This window comes from Staurois parvus, unplaced genomic scaffold (assembly GCF_062004578.1).
Source record: "Staurois parvus isolate SC_StPar_1 unplaced genomic scaffold, SC_StPar_1.0 ptg000444l, whole genome shotgun sequence".
In the NCBI taxonomy this organism is placed as follows: Eukaryota; Metazoa; Chordata; class Amphibia; order Anura; family Ranidae; genus Staurois; species Staurois parvus.
In genome coordinates, this window is record NW_028318240.1 from 2476808 (window position 1) to 2490783 (window position 13976).

Sequence of the window (13976 nt, forward strand, 5' to 3'; positions counted from 1 at the left end):
GATCAGAGCTCTTAGATCCACATGTATATACATTTACACACTCACAGACGTATACATATGAAGGTGGGAGTGTTGATGTGTACGTCTGTGAGTGTGTAAATGTACACACAGCTCTGGGTTGAAGGTCTGAGTGTGGGTGGATTTGACTATATGGTTGGACATATATATATACATGGGGTTGTGACACTATGGACACTTAACCATCAAAATATCCGGTGATTAACAATCTGTATTAAGAACCTATGATTATTGTCACATTGATCGCTATATTTCCATCCAGCGTTATGACAAGTCCTCTGGATGAAGTATCCATGGGACACATTGTGCACTAATGCAACACGGAACATGACAATGTTTCATAACTGTGGAAGACCATTATCTCCTCTGGTGTCATAGTCAAATTGAGGGATTAGATGCACACCAAGTGGCGTATGCAATATATTGTTTTTTTTTTTTTTTTTTTTTTTTTTTTTATTTATATTTTTAAGATACATATTTTATATAGGTTTTTTATGTTCTCTATGTATTTTATTCATTTTATAATTTATATGTTATATCTCTCTCTAATGGCATTGTAAATATTGATGGTTAGTTTATGAGATTTTGGCCCCTCCTACTATCCTGAGAATGCCCAACCCGGGTAGGGAGGGCTTATTTTTAGTCCAGAGATATGGGTATATATAGGAGGGTGCACGTATGGTTCAGTTAGCTCTGAGGAAGAAGGGACTCCCTTCGAAACGCGTCAGCTGTACTGAACACCTATTCCCCTGATGGGACTCATGTTATCTTCAAGTCCCTGAGAGGACTTACATGCCTGATTTTATTCGCTGTTTGTGAGTATGTTTTTTACAAGTAATAAATTTTGGTCGCTGAGGTAATGCGCAAGGCTGGTGCGCTTCTTGTTTTTTTCATTTTACACACCCTCTAATTCGTTTTGACCCGCCCATAGAGGGCTTGGTCGCAGAGGCTAGTCTCTGTGACCAAGCCCCCTATGGACAGGGTGAAACGCGTCAATGGGCAAGGCCAGAGCGACGCCTGAGGCCATCCTACTACATCCCATTCTTCTCTGACTCCTGAAGTTTGGCTTGAGTGGTGTCCATCATCATCTATACCATCTGAATGTCGCAGCAAACCAGTCTGCCCATTCTCCCCTGACCTCTGACACCAACAAGGCATTTTCATCCACACAAGTGCCACTCACTGGATATTTTCTCTCTTTCGGACCATTCTCTGTAAACCCTAGAGATGGTTGTGCATGAAAATCCCAGCAGATCAGAATCTGAAGAGCTAGCCATCCTCTTGATGATGTCACAAAAAAGATGGTGGTCTCTGAAGCTTGTTATGCCAATACTTTGCTTTCTCTCCTCTTCAACATGCTATTGCAAGGTTTCACATTGTTATTACATACCCAGGGGCGGACTGACAACTCATGGGGCCCCCGGGCAATAGGGGATCATGGGGCCCCTGTGTCCTTGCCCAAACTCAAAAAAGCCTATGAAAAAGGTACCAGGGGCATCTCATAGGGCCCCCTACTGACCCCGGGCCCTCGGGCAGTGCCCGAGTTTCCAAATGGTCAGTCCGCCCCTGTACATACCTTATATTATACCCCATCACTGGGTCGATGTGGTTTTCTATGCAATGCATGTAGTTCATGGCTGGTGGGAGGGGTCAGCAGGGTGCCATTTCTAGGAAGCTACATACATCACAGCACCCTGCCTCAGTACTCTTCTCAAGAGCCTACCAAAAATAGACAGCACAGCAAGCAAGCATGCATTATTCACATAAAAAAAAAAAAAACACACCAAATGCAGCAAAACTCAAAAAGGTGCATCTGTCTTGTACAGTGGCTAATGTTACTCATTATAGCATGAATGGGGTCTAAAGCAGAAGGGCAAAACTTCTTTTTTCCCTCTTTGTATAGAGCAGTGGTCTCCAAATTGCGGCCCGGGAGCCAGATGTGGCCCTTTGCTTGCCTTTACCTGGCCCTTGGGGCACCATTTTACCAACTGACTCCAATGATGGGGCACAATTCCCCCTCCTGAGAACATCAATGGGGCACTAGTCTCCCCACTCATACCAACAACCTGGCACTAATCCTCTCCCATTGAAACAAATGATGGGGCATTTTCTACTCACATGGACCAAAGTCTGGCCCCCCTGAGGCCTGAAGGACAGTCAACTGGCCCTTTGCTTTGAAAGTTTGGAGACCCCTGATATAGAGTGTTACAACCAGGGGTGGACTGGCAACTCATGGGGCCCCTGGGCAATAGGGGATCATGGGGTCCCTGTGTCCTTGCCCAAACTCAAAAAAGCCTATGAAAAAGGTACCAGGGGCATCTCATGGGGCCCACTACTGACCCCGGGCCCTCGGGCAGTGCCTTAGTTTCCAAATGGTCAGTCCACCCCTGGTTACAACCCCTGTCAGTTTTTTCTGCCTCCTGCATCCTCTTGGGGAGATTTTTCTTCACTTCCTGCTCCATACCTCAGGGCTGCTGTTAGAAACCACTGGGACCCATACAGCCAACCTGACAGGGCCCCTCCTTAAAAAAAAAAAAAAAAAACCCCAAAAAAACACAGTTTGTTATGCTTCAGGTACAAATAAACACAGTGAGTGATCGGTACTGATCACTCATTGTGTTCATTCAGAAAAGGAGGGGCTGGTAAATGTGACATGTTTACCAGATCCTTCCCCCACTCTCCATCCTGAAGGATCATATTGTGCGCTTGCAGCTGCTGGTGGAAAGGAGAGGAGGGAAGCCGACAGCTCTGCAGGGGTGGGAGGCCTGGGCAGCAGGGGGAAACATATGGTGCACAGGGAGGTGATGGGTGCAGCGGGGGGCAGCTACTGGAACCGATCCCCTGTATGGCTTACTCTGCAGCAGCTTAAAACTAGTGGGAGGGAGAGGAGAAGAAGCCAGCTTTCAGCTGCTGCAGAGAGAGCCTGTCAGGGCTCCAGGTATGACCAGAGGTGTGTGGACTGACACAGGGAAACGCAGGCTTCAGGTATAGAGTAAACAAGACAATTTATTAAAGACTAAACAACAAACGCAGTGCAAGGTAAACATAACACGGTGCAAACAACCCAACCTCCAACAGATAACCATATATACAAATCAAACGTAGTCAGGCAGGCCGGGTCAGTGGCAAACGGGCAAACAGGGTACCAGGAGCAAGCAGAAGAGTGGTCAGGAATAGCCGGAGTTCATTCAGAGTCAGGGATCAAAGCAGAGTCAGGCAGGAAGCAGACAGGCTGCAGTTACAGGGGCTCATGGGAAACATACACCAAGGCACTGATCACAGGCCTGGTCCTGCTTAAATACACCTCCTACAATCAGCCTCAGGTGATGGCCTGATTGCAAGAGTGAGATTCTGCCTGCTGAGAGCACCCGCTGGCCAGCCTTGGTACTGCAGCCCACAAGGCAGGTGAGTCCCACCACCACTGGCGAGTCCATTCCTAACAGAGCCATAATCTCCCCCCCCCCACATTCTATCCAAAAAAAAAAAATAGCTATCAGTAAAACTTAAATTTTATTTTTACCACCCATCAAGGCCTGGGTCATGCAGGACCATGTGGCAAAAGGTAGCCCATTGTTTCGAATGGGCCGCTGTGCCAACATTTCACACGAGGAAAAGTGCATAACGCATCCGCACAGAAAACGCATGGTCTTTTTGACCATGCAGGTTACATGCAGTTTCATACAGGCTGTCGTTCTGCCTGGCAGCACTAGGGTCGTTGGTTCAAATCCCAATCACGGCACCACCTGCCTGGAGATTGCATGTTCTCCCTGTGCCTGCGTGGGTTTCCTCCAGGTACTCCAGTTTCCTCCCACACTCCAAAGACACGCTGGGAGGTTAATTGTCCCTAGTATGTATATGTATGAATGTAAATTAGGGACCTTAGATTGTACACTCCTTGAGGGTTAGGGACTGATGTGAATGCACAATATATATGTAAAGTGCTGTGTAAATTGACAGCTCTATATAAGTACCTGAAATAAATAAATTCCCACACCCAGCCCACAGAGTGCAGGTGAGTGTGACCCGGGGTCAATACATGATACAGATTATATACTGTACATAATGCATTCAATCTCTCTCAAATCTGCAGTACATCTGGACTTACCTGAAGACATCAGTAGGCAATTGTCACCCCCCTGCTCCTCCTTCTCCTCCAATCTTTACCACCCCCCATGTCACTATGAATACATGAATCCCAACCAGCTGATCTGCACATTCACTTTCCTGAAGCCTGACAAGTGTCTGAAACTTCTCTAGCCAATCAGAAACTTTTGGGCTGTACCAATGCAGACAAGGGAGAGGGGGGGGGGGCTATGCATGGCACAATTCCACTTACAATCTATTCTGGAATGCCAAAGTTGTTTTTAGAAGAAGCAAAGAATAGCAGTGTGTTCTGGGGAATGTGTAGACAGGAGGAGGAGATGCAACTAATCAGACACAAGGAAGAAATTAAAGAGAAATGACCCCCCCCCCACCCACATGATGGTAGTTTCCAGTTTTTGTTATTATAACACTTATGTTAGGAAACATTTGTACACAATATAGATTTCTGTTACATTGTTATTTTGTTTCCTCTTTTGCTGTTTGTAAATAAACAGGTTTTTATGTTTAACCTCTTGTCTTCTGGAGCCAGGTTGTAATGTTGCTCACGCATGCGTTCGGGATCGTTCACACCTGAGGTGCGTTCAAGTACTTTTTTTTCCCCCACGCATTCTCAATTCATTTTTACAAAAAAAAAAAAAGGTGCGGGCAAAATGTTTACAAATTGCGCTGCACCAAAATGCATGGTACCGCATCATCGTGCATTTTGGTGGGTACACGCATGTGTTTGCCAGGTGTGCGGTGGTGCCATTAGGCACCAAGGCTGCAGCAGTGGGGAGGGGGGGGGGTGTTGTGGTGCTGGAGATCCAGGCATGGATGCAGGACATGTGCCCTGTGTGCCTGACCCAAAATGATCCCAACCAGGGGTGGACTGGCAACTCATGGGGCCCCCGGGCAATAGGGGATCATGGGGCCCCTGTGTCCTTGCCCAAACTCAAAAAAGCCTATAAAAAAGGTACCAGGGGCATTTCATGGGGGCCCCTACTGAGGCAGTGCCCGAGTGCTCGAATGGTCAGTCCGCCCCTGATCCCAACCACAGCACCACCTGCCTGGAGTTTGCATGTTCTCCCTGTGCCTGCGTGGGTTTCCTCTGGCTACTCCGGTTTCCTCCCACACTCCAAAGACATGCTGGTAGGTTAATTGGCTCCTGTCTAAATTGGCCCTAGTATGTGTATGTACAGAGGTGGACTGACCATTCGAGCACTCGGGCACTGCCCGAGGGCCCGGGGTCAGTAGGCGGCCCCATGAGATGCCCCTGGTACCTTTTTTATAAGCTTTTTTGAGTGTGGGCAAGGATATAGGGGCCCCATGATCCCCTATTGCCCAGGGGCCCCATGAGTTGTCAGTCCGCCCCTGTGTATGTATGAATGTGAGCAGGGGCGGACTGATCATATGGAAACCCAGGCAGTGCTCGAGGGCCCGGGGTCAGTAGGGGGCCCCATGAGATGCCCCTGGTACCTTTTTTATAGGCTTTTTTGAGTGTGGGCAAGGATATAGGGGCCCCATGATCCCCTACTGCCCAGGGATCCCCATGAGTTGTCAGTCTGCCCCTGTGTATGTATGAATGTGAGCAGGGGCGGACTGATCATATGGAAACTCGGGCACTGCCCGAGGGCCCGGGGTCAGTAGGGGGCCCCATGAGATGCCCCTGGTACCTTTTTCATAGGCTTTTTTGAGCTTGGGCAAGGACACAGGGGCCCCATGATCCCCTATTTCCCAGGGGCCCCATGAGTTGTCAGTCCACCCCTGGATGTGAGTTAGGGACCTTAGATTGTACACCCCTTGAGGGTTAGGGACTGATGGGAATGTACAATATATATGTAAAGTGCTGCATAAATTGATGGTGCTATATAAGTACCTGAAATAAATAAAAATAAATACAATAGAAATTAATGCTGCTGGTGAAACTTTACTTCTAGGTAGGAGTATCCTGTAATAAAGACCAGTCACTGTTGCGCTCTCACCTTGTGCAGGGTGACTGGTCCTGTCTCCGCCCACTCCTCTTATTTTCTTCAGGCAGCCCGCAATGGGTGGAGCCTTCTGGGTCCCTCCCACAGCTCTGCTCACTGCACAGGCTATGTACAGCACAATGATGATGTCACTACCACTTTTACAAGGCTATATCTGGGTTTGTGAAGGCATTTGGTGCACTCAAAATGGATTTACAGTATATCCTTACGTGGCTGTTGAAGAATACATATAAATAAGGGATTATTGTGCCGCAGTTTGGCTTTAAGCGAACCTATTTCTTTGCCTTGCAGGGGCTACCAACAACTTGTATGCAGGGGCAGACTGACAACTCATGGGGCCCCTGGGCAATAGGAAATCATGGGGCCCCTGTGTCCTTGCCCACACTCAAACCACACCCAAAAAAGCCTATGAAAGGTACCAGGGGCATCTCATGGGGCCCCCTACTGACCCCGGGCCCTCGGGCAGTTCCCGAGTTTCTAAATGGTTAGTCCGCCCCTGCTTGTATGTCACCGATATCATGTCAATTGTTTGTAAACGAATGTAAATATATTTCTCGGATCCCATCGATGTCCTGAGAAAATCAAAACACAATCTTGTAAAATAAACGAGTAGGAAAATGTTTCTGTTAGAAAGCTTTATTACCGACAACTCATCAATGACCCACTCATGTTTTATGGTCTTTTTTATTAGCAATGACTCAGAGAGGAAACAACAAGGAGATTAAAGCAGAACTCCATATTGTCCCAATGCCTCTGCGTGTTACAAACATGTCCAGCACAACAAACACTTTACTCCTGCACTAGGAAAGGACTCAGTAGACCCAATAGGAATGTTCTGGAATGTTCTGGAATATGCACTGCTTGCTGCCCTCAACAGACCGGGGTGGTCCGAATACACTGGATACAAATGGAGAAACAGAAAAAGGGCGCACCGACCTAGTGCATTATCATTTAAAATAATTTATTAAAGAAACAAAAATAGGTATCATACTCACAATGGACATAATAACACAGGCATGTCAAACTGAACAAGGTGTATGATCCAAACAACATCTGAGTCCATACGATGGAACCCTGGATGACCAACTGGCTAACGTGTTTCGAGGACACAACCTCTTCCTCAGAGTGTTACAAACATGTGCATGACTGATCCTCCCCGCACCGCATTTCTGTGCAAATCACATGCGATTCCTGTGCGGTGCAATTTGAGACATACATTTTGTATGGATCAAATCGCACCGCATCCACATTAACCTCCCTAGCAGTCTGATTATGTCCATATTTCTGTGCTCAAAGCGGTACTTTTTTTGCATGGAAATATGTATTTTTTTATTGTAGGCCTGTCATTTTTAGGAATAACTCACTGAAATCTGTCCGAACAAGAGTCTAGTAAACATCCCGCGGATGATAAAATTTGAAACACGAAATCATAAATTATAATTTAATAAATAATCATAAAAAATAATAATATAATAATAATACATTTAATTCAATAATATAATCAAACCAAAAACACCGAAATTTGAAATAGAGCGCCAAGTTCGCACATCGCTGAGCAAAGTCGCAGAATCGTTTTCAGCGTCTGATGATGAATTTCCCCCACGAATCATTATCACTCAATTCTGCAAGTGGTTCTGATTTACTATCGCTGTTCTCTAGCCGGTCTAAAACCGCTTTTGACCTAAAGGGACGCTTTTTGGACGCCATGGATGTTTCTCCGTTTCCAGGCAGAAAGAGCAGTAAAAATGCAGGCAGGGCGCCGGACAAAGCACTCGGGACAAAATGTATGTGAAATGGTTTGAAACAGAAATGTTATACTATGTGATTTTAGTGTATTTTACGAATGTCACTTTTTGACATTTTCAAATTTCCCGCCAGTTCCATCCCCCGTACGTCCCGACATTGCACGGAACGGAACCCGGAAGACAGATGCCGGCATTGGCCGGAGGACATTGCTGGGGACACTGCAGGAGGGACATCGCGGGAGCGCAGGACAAGGTAAGTGCAGAACAGATCCCGGAGCAACGCTGCAGTGTATTCCCGAGTGTAGCTCGGGGTTACTGCTTGTGGTGCTGAAACTTTACCCCGAGCTACACTCGGGAATACCTCCAGGGAGACTACAGTAGTGCAGGAACCGTTTTTTGTCTGCACCAGAATCGGAGCGCATGGGTATTCACTCCCATGTAATCCGATTCTGCCCATCGCACCGCGTTTTGCGAACCAATTTCAGAGTGTGGATAACATACACACCCGCAGCGGTTCGCATGAACGGGGTGCGATTATGATGCATTGTGGAGATCGCACAGAAACCACATCAGTGTGAACCGGGATGGAAAGTTCAGCCCAATAAGAGGTTTTATTTCACTTGTTTACAGTACAATAAAGCTGGCTACTTGGTAACATCCATTGACAGGATTATTGGCTACATGACAGGATACAGAAGTAAAACTAACGCATTTTGCTTTAGATGAAACACGTTAGTTTTGTATCCTGTCATGTATCCAATAAAGAAGCATCACATTGGATGATACAAAGTTGCCGGTTTTAATATACTGTGGATTGTTGCTATAATATTTAACCACTTCACCTCCTGAGGATTTACCCCCCTTAATGACCACGCCTCTTTTTGCTACTCGGCGCTGCACTAATTCAACTAATTGCGCGGTCATGCAATGCTGCACCCAAACGAAATTTACGTCCTTTTTTTCACACAAATAGAGCTTTCTTTTGGTGTAATTTGATCATCTGTGCGCTTTTTATTTTTCACGCTATAAACAAAAAAAGGCCAAAAATTTTGAAGAAAAACAATATTTTTTACTTTCAGCTATAAAAAATATATAGTAAACTCAAAGTTGGTTATAAATTTAGGCCAAAATGTATTCTGCTCCATGTTTTTGGTAAAAAAAATCCCAATAAGTGTATATTGATTACTTTGTGTGGAAGTTATAGCGTCTACAAACTATGGTATAAATACTGCAATTTACGCCATTTTTCTGCTATACAGCGCTGCGCTAGTTTAACAGACAATTGCGCGGTCATGCAATATGGTACATAAATGAAATTTACATCCTTTTTTCCCCCACAAATTGAGCTTTCTTTCAATGGTATTTGATTGCCTGTGCGGTTTTTATTTTTTGCGCTATAAAAAAAAAGGCTGACAATTTTGAGGAAAAAAAACAATATTTTGGACTTTTTGCTATAAAACATGTCCAGTAAAAAAAAATTTAAAAATCAAATTTAGTCATAAATTTCTGCCAAAATGTATTCTGCGACATGTCTTTGCTACAAAAAAAAACCCAATACGTGTAAATTAATTGGTTTACGTGAAAGTTATAGCGTTTACAAATGGTGGGAAAGATACTGGGATTTTTAGGGGTTTTTATACTAATAATGGCGGCGATCAGCGACTTATGGCGGGACTGCGGCAGACATTCTGACATTGGGGGCTACTGACTTGGGGTCACTGACATCCCCAGTGACATCAATACAGTGATCAGTGCAAAAAAAAAAAAACACTGACACTGTACTAATGGCACTGGGGAGGAAGGGGTTAAGTTTCTTATTCAGGGAAAGGGTTAACTGTGTGAGGGGGAGTGTTTTACTAGGGGGGGGTGTACTGCAGGGAACACTGCTGATCGGGACAGAGAAACTCTTCTGTCCCGATCAGCGTGTCCTGGAGCTGTCAGGGAACTGACAAAAAGCACAGCTACTGCAGCTGTGCTCTCTGTCAGTGATTGCCGCCGATCAACGGGACATAGCCGGTAACGACCGGCTGTGACCCGGCGACTGACATCTGCAGCTGTGATCGGCGGGACAGGTAGGGCGGCGGCGCGCCTCGCGCGCGCCCCCTACCTCTTTACAAAACACACGTTTTAAAACGTGCTTTTGCCCAGCCCTGCCGCCGTATTTATACAGTGGCTGGGCGGCATGTGGTTAAAGCACTTGAGCTAGAACAGTGTTTCTCAACCTTTTTTCAGTCAAGGCACCCTTTAAAATTATGGACAGTCCTGAGGCACCCCTTTCTAAAATGGGGTGCCTCATGGATGTCCGTAACTTTAAAAGAGCCCCCCATTCTAAAATGGGAAAAACTATTCTAATAATTTTATATAACGCAGCAACATCCACACATGTAGGACACCCAACATTAGAGGTGATTTATTCTTCCAAAGCAAACACACTTTTGCACACTGGTACTGACTAGTATTCCAATGTTTCTCTTCTCCCTCAGGTTTTTCCCCACCACTGAGCTAATGTGACCCCAGCTTTGAAGGAGAGGGGCAGGGGATGGTAAACTAGGATGCTGTTCAGGCAGCTGACATCCTCTTTATCAACTGATGATGTCATTGGTTGTCAGGATGCCATTGGCTAGAAGTTGGTAATGGTGCACAATGAAAACCTGTGGCTTTGTGTAACTAAAAGTCAGGTTTCTTCCACCCACTGGATTGTGTACAAGTTTTGGGCAATTTTTAGACATTTTGCCAAGGCACCCCTGAAGAAACCTCAAGGCACCCTGATTGAAAAAGGCTGGGCAATTGCACCGGTTTTCAGTTCTCCAGGTAATTTGCGGCAGAGGACAATCTTTATCTTTCCAAGTATTTCACTTTTGGGTGGAGCCAGGTGACACATCCACGTTCCTTTTTAACAAATAAACACGGCAGCACACTTAGGTGGCTCCTTATGCTGCCTCTCCCTCTCCTAGTCTGAGCTCTGCTGTACAGAGATTGCTGGAGGCCGATACCAGGTACTTACACTGTTTGCATTTACAAAGATACATTTAAAGAGGGACTCCAGGGATTTTAGGCCACCCACCCCCACCTGCGTTTCCCCCCACCCCTAAAACCCCCTCTGTATATATATTTTATAAACCCCTATACATATGTTTTTTGCAGAAGTCTTCTGGTGATGTCACTGCAGCTGTTTCTCTTTTTTCGTTGGAGGTGGAAGGCATTCTTCTTGGACTGAGCAGCACAAGTACTGGAAGCCCAGCTTGCATTATAACACCCCCCGGGGGAAATGGGCAGAATGACATTCTGAACAGGACCTCCAACACAAGAGCAAGGAGGAATTTGGGGGGGCGGTGCTGGAGCTTGGAGAGGGGGATTACAACGTGGTGCTTTATATATTTATTTATTTATTTCAGGTACTTATATAGCACCATCAATTTACACAGCGCTTTACATACATATTGTACATTCACATCAGTCCCTAACCCTCAAGGGGCGTACAATCTAAGGTCCCTAACTCACATTCATACATACACATACTAGGGCCAATTTAGAAAGGAGCCAATTCACCTATCAGTATGTCTTTGAAGTGTGGAAGAAAACCGGAGCACCCAGAGGAAACCCACGCAAGCACAGGGAGAACATGCAGACTCCATGCAGGAGGCGCCATGGTCGGGAATCGAACCCATGACCATATATATATATATATATATATATATATATAGGTTGTTAAAAATGTAAAAAAAAAAAACCCCCAGAGTTTGATTTAATAATGTAATGTGTACAGAACTTCATTGAATCATGTCCAAGGGTGGACTGACCATTGGAAACTTGGGCACTGCCCGAGGGCCTGGGGTCAGTAGGGGGCCCCATGAGATGCCCCCGGTACCTTTTTCATAGGCTTTTATGAGTTTGGGCAAGGACACAGGGGCCCCATGATCCCCTATTGCCTGGGGGCCCCATGAGTTGTCAGTCCGCCCCTGGTCATGTCTTTTATATCTGCTTGCGGTTTCACTTTAAATGCCAATGATATAAGGAATTACCTCTAGCCAGCGGCGGACTGACCATTTGGAAACTCGGGCACTGCCCGAGGGCCCGGGGTCAGTAGGGGGCCCCATGAGATGCCCTTGGTACCTTTTTCATAGGCTTTTTTGAGTTTGGGCAAGGACACAGGGGCCCGATGATCCCCTATTGCCCGGGGGCCCCATGAGTTGTCAGTCCGCCCCTGCCTCTAGCCCAGGGGTGGGCAAACTTTTTGACTTGAGGGCCGCAATGGGTTCATATATTGGACCCGGGGGCCGGACCAAGAGTAGATGAATGATGTGTATGTGTGAATTAATATAAATTAAATTAAAATTTGTAACATTAAATGTTTAGATTAATTTAAGGTAGAAAAGCATAAAAAGAGTTATTTTACAAAACTTTTATGCCCCCCACTAGCTGCTGGCCGGCCCAGCCACTACCATGCCATCCATAGTAAGTATAGTAATATTCCCCCATAGTAAGCATAGTAATTCATCCCCCATAGTAATTCATCCCCCATAGTAATTCATCCCCCATATAGTAATTCATCCCCCATATAGTAATTCATCCCCCATAGTAATTCATCCCCCATAGTTATTCATCCCCCATAGTAATTCATCCCCCATATAGTAATTCATCCCCCATAGTAATTCATCCCCCATATAGTAATTCATCCCCCATAGTAATTCATCCCCCATATAGTAATTCATCCCCCATAGTAATTCATCCCCCATAGTAATTCATCCCCCATAGTAATTCATTCCCCCTATAGTAATTCATCCCCCATATTAATTCATCCCCCATATTAATTCATCCCCCATAGTAATTCATCCCCCATATAGTAATTCATCCCCCATATTAATTCATCCCCCATATAGTAATTCATCCCCCATATTAATTCATCCCTCATATAGTATTTCATCCCCCATAGTAATTCATCCCCCCTATAGTAATTCATCCCCCATATTAATTCATCCCCCATATTAATTCATCCCTCATATAGTATTTCATCCCCCATAGTACTATTCCCCCCCAAGTAGTAAGCCAAGTCCCCTCTGTGTCAATTTACTTACCTTTGCTCCACGCGTTCCTCTCGCCGTGTTCCCGCGCCGTTCCGGTCTTCAGGGCGGACTGTGAGAGGAGCCTAGCTCCCCTCACGGTAGTCACGCTGCCCCGCCTACACACATCCTGACAGCCAATGTTTGCCTGCCCTGGCTGTTTTTTTTTTTTATGACGCTCCGCGGGCCGTAGTTTGCCCGTTGCTGCTCTAGGCTCTAAAAATCCATTCTACAGCAGAGCTCAGACTGTGAAAGGGAGGGGCCACACTAGGAGCCAATCAGGTGTGCTGACAGGAGGAGACAGCAAGGTGAAACAAGTGGTGAGCAGCTGCTGCTACTCCATCCTGGGAGTGCGGAGGTGACCAATCATTACTGCTTAACCAAATCATAGAATAGTGAGGTCACCAACCTTGCTAAACTGCCTGATGGGGCTGTTTAAATCTCATGACTGGATGGACAGAATCACAAATCGTTTGGCAGATAAAACAGATCCAATGTACATCTCTCAGCTGTGGCTTTAGAGATTTGCCCTGTGATGGTTATCCAGTGAGCAATGTTATAGGCCCATTATAAGACTCGCTACACACTCCATGCAGATAATACGACGACGGTGAACAATCCTCCTCTATACGGCCGCCCACACCCTCCGTCCCCATCTCATAAAACTGAGAGCTGATCTTTTACAGGCGGCCCCCCGACACAAATAGACTCAGATTAGCGCCACATGACAGAAGCGCGTCACTTGGACCAGATCGTGAAACCCGTACGGCTTATATTATCAACACAAATTTATGGAAAGCTTTTTATTGCTGCGGTTTTATGGCGGCTTTTAGTACGTGCGCTGTGCGGCATGCCAACCCCCGCTATATATACAAGGATTTACACACAGGGAGGGGTGAGGGAGGTGGCAGCGAGTCCGGTAATCTCTTCTACTTTTAGTAACAATACACTCAGTTCCCACAGGGAGGAAAATAGAATCTTCTGCGGCAGAAACAAATCCCTTCACTGGGCTCTTCTTATTAAACAAATCCCAGACAAAAAAAAAACCAAACACAGTCCAGCTGTGGGACAACCTAAAATCA

The 13976-nt window shown here is 45.9% G+C and overlaps 1 protein-coding gene across 1 annotated transcript in view; it reads right to left on the reverse strand.

Moving 5' to 3' along the window:
- The window catches only part of ACHE (acetylcholinesterase (Yt blood group)), a 194321-nt gene extending 190174 nt beyond the window's left edge, over positions 1-4147 (reverse strand). The window contains exon 1 of the mRNA XM_089688025.1: positions 4124-4147. The gene's annotated coding sequence lies outside the window, so the exon portion shown is untranslated. The remainder of the gene's footprint in view (positions 1-4123) is intronic.
- Between the last annotated feature and the right edge of the window lie 9829 nt (positions 4148-13976).